The sequence below is a fragment of the Caloenas nicobarica genome, chromosome Z (assembly GCF_036013445.1).
Source record: "Caloenas nicobarica isolate bCalNic1 chromosome Z, bCalNic1.hap1, whole genome shotgun sequence".
Taxonomy (NCBI): Eukaryota; Metazoa; Chordata; class Aves; order Columbiformes; family Columbidae; genus Caloenas; species Caloenas nicobarica.
In genome coordinates, this window is record NC_088284.1 from 63913469 (window position 1) to 63927533 (window position 14065).

The window sequence follows — 14065 nt, forward strand, 5'->3', positions numbered from 1 at the left end:
AAGCTCGAAGTTTGCAGGAAAAACAATATTTCTTTCTAGACTACTGGATAATATGCCAGGGAAAAAAAAAAAAAAAAGTACCTCCAAACAATATCACTGCACCTAAGGCCTCCAAGTGGAATTCTATCTCTTTGAAACACCTTCTACAAATCAATATATAGTCATCATTGTCAGTATGTGCAGCATAGTTAGAAAGAATAGAATAGAACAGAATAAAATAAAATAAAATAAAATAGTACCAAGTAGTCGAATTATTGTGCCACACATGAATCAACAGTGAAGATGCTGGTTTTAGTAGGGCTTTGGATGACAGGGATCATCTGTACTTCTTGTTTATTGACACATATGGAAAGAAAAAGATGTCCTTTCTGAACACCTACTAAGCAATTGCATTTAATATGAGCATAAAGTAAAAGTCTCACGTTTAAAATAGGGAGACATTTCCACTTCACATCTCCTTAGGAATTGTATTCTTATTTATACCACGTTGTCAAGTTTGCTCGCAGTAAGATGTCCATGTACTGTACCCACACCCAAGCAGGGCCACACAAGGTAGTCTGTCGCCACCACGGTTTGCCTACCGCCACAAGGTGGCGCTTCACCAAACAATTACGGTTGGTTTTTAACCCGGAATAGAAAATTTCTCCACTAAAAAGTCAGTTCACGTTCTAAATGCAATTTTCTAAAACGGTATTTTAGCTTGAGTCCCTGTGCTTCTTACTCCAAGAGAAGTCTAGCTTGTTTTTCTTTGGGACAATATTTAAATTGTTGCAGGCTAATTATTTTTAAAACAAATCCTTAATAAAAATTATACATGCAGGTGTCATATCTGCAATTATTGGTTCAAAACAGCAAGTCAATGCTGACCATTGAGGAGGGTAGACTTTTTTCTTTTCTCTTCCTTTTTTTTTTTTTAACTGTGGCAGAGAAGTGATTGCCGTATTTTCTTTTTTATTCCTTCATCTAGAAGTGAGAAGAACATAAGGGTCTACTAAACACTGATATTATTTGATATTAGCAATTCATACTCTGATTTTGTCATTTTAGCACTGCTAATATTTTTCTTCTGACAGTTTTGGAAAAGAAATCAGCAGCTGCAGCAGCAGGGCCTGCAAAAATTATATCACTTATTCAAGTGAATTAAAATTCAGAAAAGTGATGCTGATAACAAACAAGTTTATGTATATGGCATAAAAGTGGCCATATACTTTTTTTTTCAGCTGGACACCATCACTTCAATGGCAGCCCTTGCCTGGATTTTAACCTCAGTTTGGTTTGGGCTCAGGTGCTGGAGATAACCTAGAGCAACTCCAGTGCTCCAGAATGCAACTGTTCCCTGAGGCTCCCTGTGGACCACCATGCAGCTCTTGCTGCCACTCTGCCTTTCCACCGTGGGAAACCTCTGCAAGGGCGATCAAAAGAGATCACAGTCTCACCGCATGGGAGACTCACTCACCCGTTCTTGAAAAACTGTATGGTAATTATTAATCAACGATAATTTGGAAACAGGCTAAAATTAGGCCATGAACAACAGAAAAGAGGCTGAAGCATTATTTCATGGATGACGTTTCCTTTTTTGAGTAACTTTTGCACATGTTGTGTCCTGAGTCTGAGGCTGGATATAATTACCTGTAATGGGCTCTTTAAAATGTCTTTTCTAGGAGTGGAAATCTGGGGCCAGAGAGGAGAGTACTTCACATTTCGGCTTCACCATAGACAGCAAGTACATCTTCTGCACAAAATTACTACAGAACTATTTCTGATCTAGGGGGAAATAGCCATAAATGTTAATTACAGCTCTTACTCTTCACATGTTAGTGAAGTGGCAGGAAAAATAAAGTCTGTCCTCTTAACCATGGAAGATGAAATGAGGTATAATGACGGACAATGAAGGATAATTACATGGAAAGCAAAGTTCAAACATCGCTCTTGGTAATCAAGCAATAGTGGATATCTAGCATGAATGCTGTGAACCTTAACATCTCAGGGTCATGTCCTCTATCATCCTCAGGGGTTGCATTTTACATCCCATGAAGCAGAAGCCTCAGCTCTGATACTTGCTTGAGTCATATGACACCACAGGAGGTGTCCAGTGGTTCACTCCACTGTGAAAAGACTCCTTTTGCTCTGCCTTCTCAGCTGGTATTCAGACGCAGCCCAGCAGCATTGAGGCTAATGGGTCAGACCACAGGAAAAGGGAGAGTTTGCTTTTCAAAAATGTCATCGGCCTGCAGGCTGGAAACCCACAAAGAGTTACTGGTGATGCCAGTATTGGAAAGCTGGACAGCTCAGGAGAGCTCCATAAACAGGGGACAAAGGAGGATAGTAATTATTGCTGGTTCATTCAGGGTGAAGGTTATCTTTGTGCATAATGTCTGTTCACTATCTGAGTTTTCAAAAGACTTGTGATGGTTGGCATGGAGTCTCGCTGGAAGCAGGCCCTCTGCACGTGGATGAACTTCACTTATTTGAGGGAAACCTTTGCCTTCTGGAAAAATATTTTTGTCCAAATTTTTGACTTGAAGATATCCATCCAAAGGAGCTTAACTGATTGCTTTGCTGATAAGTGGGAGGCTGGGGGATGGGGATAAAGAAATTAAAAAATATTAAGAAAGTTTGAGGGATGGGAAGCCATAAATGGAAATGAGAACTAAAATGTAAATGAGTTGTTTTGGTTGCTTTAATCAAGTTTTTGGAAGAAGTTTAAACAAGGAGTAATGAGTATTCCATCGTGGAAACACTTGCCTGTATTTAAACAGCTGTAGTTTTATTTTCCCTCCTGCATTGGTCTTTCTGTTCAAGTAGCTCTTACTCTATTACTCTAATACAGCCGTGTTTTCAGGCTACCAATCTTGTTTATTGTTTCACATCCATGTGCTGTGTTAAAAAAAAAAATGTGCTATGACTCCTGATAACTTTCTCAAAAGCTCCAGATCCAAAGTGAAGCAGCCTCTTCTAAGAAATTGCCCCTTTCTGCGGGCAATAGCCTCTTCTAAGATCCCGGGAGGGTAACAGCGCAGCACTGGTTGTTCGCGGGTGTTCCCCAGTTGCGGGCTGCAGCCGCCAGCCCGGAGTTCTCCAGCCGCCCTGTAGCACTGCAGGGCCGGTGATGCAGAGGGGCCGGGGACCCCGAGCCCGCTGCCGCCGCGCTGTGCCCATTGAGCCGCCAGGTGGCGGGACGGGGCTGTGCTGCCTTTCCCGGTGCTGCCCCTGCCCCGGTGCTGCCCGTACCCTGGTGCTGCCCTTGCCCTGCCTCTTCAGCTTTGCAAGATGCAGTGCAACCCTCCAGCCCTTTCTGCGGCGTATTTTGCTTCTTGCTTTTCACAGTCAGATTAACTTCATCTCTGGTTTACAGGCACTGCCAGGCACAGCTTCTGGTTTCTCTGTTGGCTTGCATGGCGTTTCCACCCCAGAGAAGCAAATGGAGTCTACTAACTCTCAAACAAAATTGCATTGCTGTCATAGGTACGCACAGTCAGGACAAGAATCTACCATCAGATGTTAGTGATGTTGAATTTTCACTCGTAGCTACGTAGGGGATATACCGGTAATGGTCCCTGAGAGATAGGTACATTACACATGACATCTGCAGACATGATTTCTTTGAAACCTGGGGAATGAGTCTGAAATGCCAGGGAAAGTGCGAGATCTTTATTGCATTTTTACTACAGCTTTCCTCCCTCCATAGGAACGAGGGTCTGAAAGGATGTCTGCAACACCATAAATCTAGTCAATGAGGTTTTGTGTTTCCTTCTGGAATTGTAGTTACTTCAGTGAAAATGGTTTGTAGACCAAAGACTGTATATTAAAAATAAAATTTAAGAATAACAGTTCGTGGCCTTGAAAGCCAAATGCTGGCGTGACTATTTACTTGACACCACCATGTATTTTTAAGGGAAGTGATATTCCCCAAAAGTTTCATTTTTTTGAATGACTGTCATTATATAAGGGAAAAGCCATTACTGTCTAAGTCAAAAGACTTTCCATATGTCTAAACAGCACATAAAGTCAGCCTGTATGACCTCCACATCTCACTACGCCAGCCCATTCATTGGCATAGACTGTGCTTCTGGAGCCCTTTTCATGAAGCACAAAGGGTAACTTCCATACAAATCAGAAAGTTAATTTAAACTCTTGAATCTATTCCAATATTAGAATTTGGGCTGATATGTTCTTCAACTATGGCTAGGCATGGTGTTCTTCCATCCAAAATCAGTGCTTTCAGATGTCACCTTCTTAGATACAGGTTACCAGAAAAGCAAGCAAAAGATAGAGCAGATGAGCTAGGGGAAAGGTTGGTACTGGGAGATCCTGCAAGAACTGCCATGAGGGTTCATGAAGACAGGAGAAGTAGACTTAAGATACCTGATTGTATTTAAGGCTTCACAGACCCACCCAGAGCCACCTGGCAAAAGGTACCTCTGTGGTGGTAACAGTCAGCTGTCTGCAATTAACTTCAGCCTGAAATCAAACTTAAATGTGATCACCTGATCTTTAGGTTTAATCATCTCCTCAGGCTGCAATCTGGGTCTTCTCCCAAGACAGGCAGACTTTAATTAGGATCAGGAAACACAAGCAGAAGTTATTTAGGCTACAGTCCCTGCTAGGTAACTGCTGCTATCAGAGGCTATTAATCTTCTTACTTGCCTGAGTAAGGCAAGTTACAGATCAAGCAATTCAAGACAGCAGGAAGAGATCAGCTGGAGTTAGAAAGTTAGGCTTTGTAGGGGCTGCCCAGATATGTTTAGTACTCAAAGTGGCTTGTGTTAACTACATGATTCCAGGTCTAGGCTATGCAAGAGCCATCAGCTAAGGTAAAGCAGTGGGGATGATATCACAGTGCATGTATATGTAATTCCAGATTACTGCTGATAGGCTAAATCCAGCATGGTCAGACCTGCTGATGGGGATGGACAGTGGTAGGGGACTGCAAGAAATGAGGATTACTTTCCCAAGCCACACATCTGCAGCCAGTGCTATAATTAAGCACTTTACGCAGACTTGAGTAATTGTCTACAGTATTATAATTGGTTTAAAATGCTTCCTCTAGGTCTTACCTCAATTTATAGAAAGCTGATGGGCTAAAGCAATAACAGTATTGGGATTAATGTTCATGATGACAGAGAAGACAAGCATTAAGATTCACTTTTTTGAAGAGAAGAGTTTTCAAGATCAGGTCTGTGCTTAGTGAAGGTGATAGAGAAAGGTAGGTGGCTAAGGTTATCAAGAGGCATTTAAATATAGTTCATTGTAGTCCTGACTAGGGTTGATGAATGTATGTTAAAGAGGATGCCTTTATGAGACACTTTGTAGAAAACTGCATGCTAGGGTACATATAGTGTCTGGATCAGGTTTGCTAATCTGGATTAAGGTTGGCTATCTAAAGAGAAAATCTAAAATTAAATCAATATTAAAAGAAATAAATTTAAAAAACCATGGGGACTGCCAGAAGCCACCTTTTTATTATGAGCTTAGGTTTCAAAGGACTGATCTGCTGGTTTGGCAGCCAGAATTTGGATTAGCAGAATTTGGTTTAGTAGCTGAAAACATCCCACAGGCTAAATCTACATTTTGGGCATGTTTGGGTTCAGAGCAAATGACACTGCTAGATCCATGTGCAAAATGGCAAACAGACCGGCTGAGGCTGGTATAGGGCTGATCACTGGGGCCAGGGATCAATCAAGGACTGTGGTTCAGACTAACAGGCCAAATTAGGTTGATGCAGTCATTGAGACAGACCTATAGACTATGCTGGTTGAACTTGCTGGTTGGATAGTGGCACAGAGCCACTGTGCTGAGGATGAAATGAGGCTGGAGGTGTGCTGCATGCTTACTATAGTTGGAACAGATCTTCACTTCATATGAACCAATGAACATCTCTGACAGAGAAGGGTATTTTGGTTGACCTCAATGGACACTGGCATTTCCCCTTAGTTTGTTTATGCTTAACACGGATATAAAGTGAAAATCTTTAGGTGAAAATTGTGCATAACCAAGTTGGGAATGTGCTAGAGTTGTGGTCTGCTTTCCCTATCTAGGCAGGAAATAAATCAGCCTAGGAATTTTTTTACCCCTTGATCCTCGTCCATAAACATCAGTGAAGTTACTGTTAAAAGTTGACAACAGGAAGACTATTGATTCTACTGTGTTTGTTCCATGTTAAATATTTTCCCAGTAGAACTGGGAGGGATGGAAAGCAATTCAAGCCACTTAAAATAATGAGCTATTTCCTCTCCTTACAGCACTTAAAATAATTGTCTTGGGGGAGGGCGAGGAGTCATTCCTGGCAATAACTGAATGGGTTCTCTGGATTTTATTCCTTTCAAAGATATCAAAGTTTGTATGTACTAAATGACTCTTCTACACCTGGCAGCTTTGATAACACTGTTCACTTCCCATAATAAATAGGATCAGTCTTCAGCACTACTTTCATTGACGTTTATCTTGTGACACTATATTTTCTATCAGTGCGAGGCTAAACACAGACCTTATCATGTTTGTGACAGGTCTTGAGCCTGTCTGCATAGCTGGTACTGTAATGAATAAATATCTGCTCCCTTTATTCAATAAGCAGACTAGCTGACATCAAATGGCGTACAACGGAAAAAAGCGGAGAGGTTGCACGAGGACTGTCTTTAATAAAATGTCAAAAGTGAACCTTTCAATAGCAAGTTAAAAAGTAGGACAGCAATCATGACCTCCTTTACATGCGCTTACTGACCTCCCATGCTCTTCCACTGTCTGCCTGGGGAGGATGAGAAGCCTTGTGCTTTGAATAATGAATATGCTATCATTGCTAGGACAGCCCAGAAGATTTGTGCCGGGTCTGGGTTTGGATTGCTATCATCTCCCTGGGAGACTCTATTTATTTGCAAAACTCAGAGCTGGTAGAAGAGATAGTAATATTGTCTCAGCAAGAGTACTGCTGTCTTGGTTCAGAAGATAGAACCCATCTGCTATGGTCATGAAATTTCTGAGGAATGAAGGTTTGACTTAGCAGCAAGCCATACCAGTTAATACACATTATAAAGTTTCTGAGGGTGGAAGACCAATAACAAACATAGAGATCTATTGAACCGCATTGCATGGAGGCACTACGGAGGAAGAGTTGAGTGGCAGAAGGAAGTAGTATTGCAAATGATCAGCAGTTTCCTGGGGTAGGAGGAGAAGTAACGAAAAGCAAGTCAACCACACCTAAATTATGGAGTGCAGAAGATTTTACGTGGATCTTTGCATGATGGAAAATAATCCTAAAAGTATTTAAACAGTCTTAATAGTTGTCTCAGTGTCAAGTGACATTCCCATAGTTTCTCTGTGCTAGGAGTTTCACTGCTTGGAGCTCAACAGTCCATTCATATAAAAAGAACTGAAGAGTACCCTCCCTAGAGACTGATCGATGTAGGCTGGGAATAATATGCCTTAGCTCCTGTTGAGACTGTGTAAGCTCTGGTGATGTAGTTTTGTCCTTTATTACTGTGATTCTTTCCCTTTGAGTTATTTTTTCACTTGAATATATGACCAGCTTCTACTGTTTGAAATACAGTTAACCTGAATCTTTTTATTTTTGAAGTCTAGAAATGACAGTAATGCTGTTGATAAATATATCATTAAGAAGAACAATCCCATCTTCCACTTCTTAATATGACAAATGTGTGGAATACCTTACATCTATGCTGCTGGAACAAAAAAAAATAGCAATGAGCAGTTTGTTCCTTGTGCTTTTGCTGGAACTGAAACTATGCACCTTCACATTACTCAGTTTCATGTGATACAAAAGTTTCAGGATCCTGAATGTTGTCGTGGTGCCAGAGAGCAGTAAAACATCACAAGTGGCTTAAAAGCCACAAAGTCTTCTCTGTCCAGCCAAGCTGAAAAAAATAAATTTGAATGGCTTTGTAAGTCATGTGCTCCTTATGAATCAGCCTAATAAAGAGATTCTTACACTACTTTTTTTTTATTGGTTAGATTGGCACAGTTGCATGTGCTCTTATTGTGGCTCTTCTTTGCATTAATGATCTTGCTTCCAACGCTTTCTCTTTTCATCTCTAGCTCCAGACAGGATTTAACTGTTTTGCTACCATTTCCCAAGTAAACAGACTTCATTTCAATAAAATATGAAAAGATGCTTCCATTCAGGTCTCTAAGGTGGTAAGTAGGGTGTGGTTTCCACAGTTTACCCAGTAAGTGGGGCATAACTGGCCTCTGCTTGAACCTAACTCTATTTAGCTGCTTTGGCATTTCTCAACAGAATTAGAACTGCCATGGTCCCAGGAGTGGTTTAAAGAGCCTATGAGCTCCTTTTAGCAATTCTTGAAGCCCTGAGTAGCTTCACACTGTCTGCGGTTCAGTTCTGTGCCTAGCAGTAGTGGTAGCCTTTTCTTAAAATACAGTCCTTCTTCACCTCTGTCCATCTTGGACAAGTATCTGCAAACACCTACCTTTGGTAAAAATGGCTAGTTCTTAAGAAAATTAGGTGGTTCAACTTCCCAGTGATCAACTGTAACTAAGAGGCATAACTTCAGCCTTTTATTCTTAATCCTTTCCATGGTCAAACCAGAAATCCTAAAGCCACAAAATGGTTTTTATTTCTATAAAATTATTACGAACTCTAAACTGTTTCACAGTATTAAAACTATGAGATCCCCAAATGTCTGGCCATTTCCAGCTGCAAGGCTGAAACCTGGAAAAATATTGGCACCACTAAAACACAATGCAAGCTGCAAAGGGTAATATAATGAGTCTTCTGGGCTGGCTGAGGACAGTCAGTCATGGCACTGACATGCCATTTTGGCCTGCTGGGCACAGTCCACCTGCAGCAATGTTGGGCCAGTTTATGTGCCTTGACATCTAGTAAAATGGTAGATTTTCATGACAGCTACTGTAATAAGATAAGAGAAGTTTTGAGGTTGTTCTGTTCTCCTTGTTTAACAGAGGAGAGGTAGAAGAGATGTGAATACTCAGACAAGAGGTATAAGAAACAATCCAACACTTTTCATCAGGGAGGAGAAAATGGGGGAATGACTACAGGAAAACAGACAAACAGACAAAGAAACCTGACAAGTCCAATTTTTTTTTTGGATATGTACATTAATTTTTCATCTCAGAAAGTGTTGCTTCTCTTCTAGCACCTTTTTACATACCACCTACAGCACGTTTAATTTACCTACAAAGCTTGTAGACCTGACTGTTGTTGAAAAGGGTAACTTACCTATGCTCAGCTGGCTTTCTCCACCCTAAACTCCTGAGCCCCTCAATGATTTATGTTCCCTCATGCAACATGTCCCCTTAATGAGAAGTGGGGCTTTGCTCTAACCCCTTACAACCAGGTGCAGTGAGAAGGCACGTACACCATTAAGGCGGTCACTGACTGCTGAGACTGACCCAGATGTTTGTTTTTGGCAAGTCCAAATGCAGAGTCAGATGCCAGATCTGAAAGCAGAAAACTACTCTCTCTTTCATTTTTACTGAGCCCACAATGCTGATCTTCAGGAGATGAAATTGTACTGTATGCCACAAAAGAAAAAAAAGAAAAGGAAAAAAAAAAAAAACAAAACCACAACAACACCAACAAAAAGGCAAAAACCAAAACCAAACAACCAAACAACAACACCACCAAAGAAAACCAAACAAACAAAAAACCCCACCACAACACACAAAAAACCCCACCACAAACAGAGAGACAAAGAGACATGGTAGTCAGCTGTAGATTAAGGACTGGGAGACACTGAGTGGAAAGGAAGTGGCCAGGTGGAAGACAAGAGTGGGAAAGTGTTATTACAGGAAAAGTGAAGGAGATTCTGAAGAAAATGAGTGCTGGAGACTGATCTAGAAAGGATCTGAGTTTAAGCAAAGACAGCTGGAAAATGAAGGGCTTTGTCATCTTACATGATGGTTCTTAATGTTCAGGACTAATACCAGAGAATACAGCAGCTGGTTGGGCTGTAAGTGGAAGACCACAAAGAAGGAGAAATAGGATACTGTTGGACTTGGACTGGGACTTGATTGGCAAAAGGGAAATTAGAATTCAGCAGTGAGCTCATGACTTAGAGAGCAAGAAGAGTAAGACTGAAATGAGGAAGAGGGAAGGAACCGAAAGATGTGGGTGAGAGACATTATGTTGAGTCAGGAAGCAATTGAACAGGAAGAGGTAAGATGTGGGCAAAAATAAAGCCTATGATCACATAATTAAAGGTAATGTTGAGAGTATACAGCAAGATAGTTTGAGTTGAGCTGCACAGAGTTATATGTATTCTTGCAATACCTTCCAAACTTCCGCATATTTAATTTCTGGGGCCACTACTGGAGTGGATACGTACTGTTCGCAGGAAGAGGTAATTTTGTTAGCAAGGAAAGAGGTAGAAGGGCTACCGAAAACTCGTGCTGCCTAGTGACTGTCCTTTAATTGCAGTTGTTACAGCAGAAAATGTACATTTTCTCCAAAGACGTGAAGCAAGATGTAAAGACACTGAGTTCCAGTGGTCTGGATGTTTTCATCATATGCTACAAAGGTCTACCATTTTGTCTGCCATGTTAGCCTTGGAGGTGGAAATTCCTGATTTTCTAAGGAAATTCCTGATAAATCTGATTATTTTATTGCTTCAGTATAGCTTGCTGGAAAGACTGAATGTTGTAGTCATAAAAACTAAACAAAAACTGTTGCTATATGCAAGAGTATTTTTGGCACTTGTGTGGGATACAGTTGATGCTTTCATGAGTATACAAGAGGATCATGTGAGGAAAGACCTTGATGTTCTGGGTCTCACAAAGGTGGCTGAGTTTTCAATAGCATAGATACTCCTTCCCTTTGTGGACAGAGACAGACAAATCAGATTATGTTTTGAAAGCAAAGCATCAGAAACTGAAATAGTGATGACCTCTGACAATATTAATATACTTCATTATTCTCCATACAGGTAAGCAAGAACTATCATAATTAGAATAAGGCTCCTTTGAAATCTTTCTTTCTTATGAAAGATTTATTATGTCCTAAGGTTTTACTATGAATTTGAAAGGTTTATAACTGAGAGGACAATTCTAATTCACTTTACAGATAGGAATTTGATGCATACAGACATGAAGTGATTTTTCTGAAGGCCTCAGAACACCTGAACAATGAACTAAGGTCTCCTGAATACCCTTCCAGTATTATTTGACTGTTTGTGCTACGCTGATACACCCAGCTTTTTCCCTGGGATTATTTTTACCCTCTTCAGGACAAGAAGTGATCCTCAGGTAATATTTTTACACCAGTATGGCACAGACTAAAAATTGTCCCCACAGATTTTCTCTAGCTCATGCGTGAGATATCTTTCACCTGATCTTTCCACTGTGGACACTGGTGCTGTTTTCTCAACTGTGTACACATACGCAGGCACATTGCAAGAAGAGCCAGAGGCCACGAATGCATTGCAAAGAGCAAGTTTTATTTTAGTTACCTCTCTACTGGGGGATCTCCGAAGTCGCACCTAAGCTCCCAGGCAGAGGTGACACAAGCGGGGACACAGGCACTGGTAAGTTCAGCCCTGCTGGAAGATCACTGGGCCTGCTGAGCTCGCCTGCATTTCAAGGCTTCAAGCAGGCGCAGCCTCCCGCTCTTGCTCGCAACAAAGCAGGAATCTCAGACATAGTGATAAGGTGCCTAGAGTTTCTCACAGGCCTATGTTATCTAACACAGAGGTTCTACTCATCAAGCACACAAGGTCAGTAAAACAATTAGTGTGATGTATGTGCTTTTTCTACAGAGAGGTGCAAGTCACTTTGAGCGTATTTACATTTAACTAACCTCCTCGCCAAATCTTCTGCTACGTTCCCACACCTCAACTCACCACATAGACTGGGATTTTTAACAGAATATAACTACTGGTGCTTGTGTGTATGTCCAACTCTGCCCATGGTAAAAATAAATATGGCTCCAGCAAAGTCATGGTGTTTGGAAATGGTGTTGCAATAAAATAACATTCAATTTCACTGCAAAAACAATCCCTATACTCAAGGATAGAGGATCACGATGGATGGTTATAAGCTGTTTCATAAGGACAGGCAGTGAAGAAGAGGAGAAGAAGTTGAGCTCTATATTAAGGAGAACTTTGAACATATATAGGTTAACTACAGTGATTGTGGAAGTCCTGGGTCACGATCAGAGGGGTTGTCTCCAAGGGGGATCTTATAGTAGGCATCTGCTATTGACCTCCAAACCAAGGAGATAAGGCAAACAAAGCAATATTTGGGTCACTTAAGCAAGCTTCATGTCAACAGAACCTCATTCTTATGGGTGACCTCAACTACCCAGAGATTTGCTGGAAGAACAATGCAGCAGCTCACATGTCATTCATTAAGTTTCTGGAATACATAGAAGACTACTTCCTCACGCAAATGTTAGATGTGCCAATGAGGAATAAGGCACTGCTGGACTTTCTACTCACAAAACAAGAAAATCTGTTTTGTAATATCTTGGTTAGTGATAGTTTTGACTGCAATGATCATAATATTGCGGAGTTTGGCATCCTGCTGAGAATGCTGAAGGTTGGCACTAGGACAAAGGTTTTACACTTCAGAAGAGTAAACTTCAGCTCACTCAGAGCTCAGTAGGGAGAGATCCCATGGGAAGCTTCCATGGAGGATAAAGCAGCTAACAAGTGCTGGAAGTTTTTCAAGAATGCTCTCCTGTAAGCACAGAAACAGTCTGTCCCCTCCAAAGGTAAGGGAAGCAGGTGGAGCAAGAGACCCCCTTGGCTTAACTGCAAGTTTCTGAGTCTGCTCAAAATTAAAAGATAAGTGTACCAGAGATGGAAAAGTGGATAAATACCCATTGAGAACTATAAGTGCACTGCCAGGGTGTGCAGAAATGCAGTTAGAAAAGCAAAAGCTCAGCTCAAATTAAAATTGGCCAGAGATGTCAAGAACTACAAGAAAGAGTTCTTCAGGTATGTAAACAACAAGCAGAAACAGAAGGAAAATATTGGCCCACTGTTAAACAGGAGAGATGAAGTAGTCCCCAACAATGTTCAAAAGGCACACGCTCTGAACACTTTCTTCACCTCTGTTTTTATCAGCACTGTTGGGCCCCAAGCCTTGGGAGCAGAAATCCAGGTTGATGCAAACGCAGACCCACCATCAGTGAAGGAAGAGCTGTTATGTGAACTACCATAGGAGCTTGACTCCTACAAATCCAAGGTCCCTGATATTATCCACTGGAGAGTGTTAAGAGAGCTGGCTGATGTCATTGCAAGGCTGCTCTCTATAATATTTGAGAAATGTGGACATCCCAGAGGACTGGAAGAAGACCAGTGTCACCCCCACCTACAAGAAGGGATTAAAGGAGGATCCAGGAAATTATAGGCCCATCAGTCTTACTTCAGTCCCTGGGAAGGTTATGGAATGAATGCCCCTCTCCTGGGGGCTGTCACAAGTCAGATGAAAGATGTGACTGGGAAAAGCCAGCACAGACTCACCAAAGGCAAGTCATGCTCAACAAACCTCATCACCTTCTACGACAAAGTAACCTGCTCGGTTGATGTGGGATGAGCAGTGAACATTGTCTACTTGGCTTTCTCCAAGGCTTTCAATACAGTTTCTCACAGCCTCCTCCTAGGGACACTAACGTGTTACGGTCTAGACAAATGGTTTCTGTGGTGGGTGAGGAACTGGCTGACAGACCATATGCAGGGGGTGGTGGTAAATGGCTTCTTTTCAAACTGGCAACTTGTCATGAGTGGGGTTCCCCAGAGATCAATATTAGGCCCAATGCTGTTTAACATCTTCACAAGTCATCTGGATAATGGCATCAAGTGTACCCTGATGAAGTTTGACAACGACACCAAATGGAGTGGGGAAGTGGACACTTCAGAAGGAAGAGCCACCCTGCAGGATGGCCTAGATAGGCCGGAAGAGTGGGCTAACAAGAACCTTATGAAGTCCAACAAGGACAAGTGTAAGGTTTTCCACCTGGGAAAGCATAATCCAGGAGTGCAGCACAGGCTAGGATCTACCCAACTGGGGAGCAGCTTTTGTGGAAAGGGACCTGGGGGTCCTGGTGGACAACAAGCTCAATACAAGTGAACAGTGT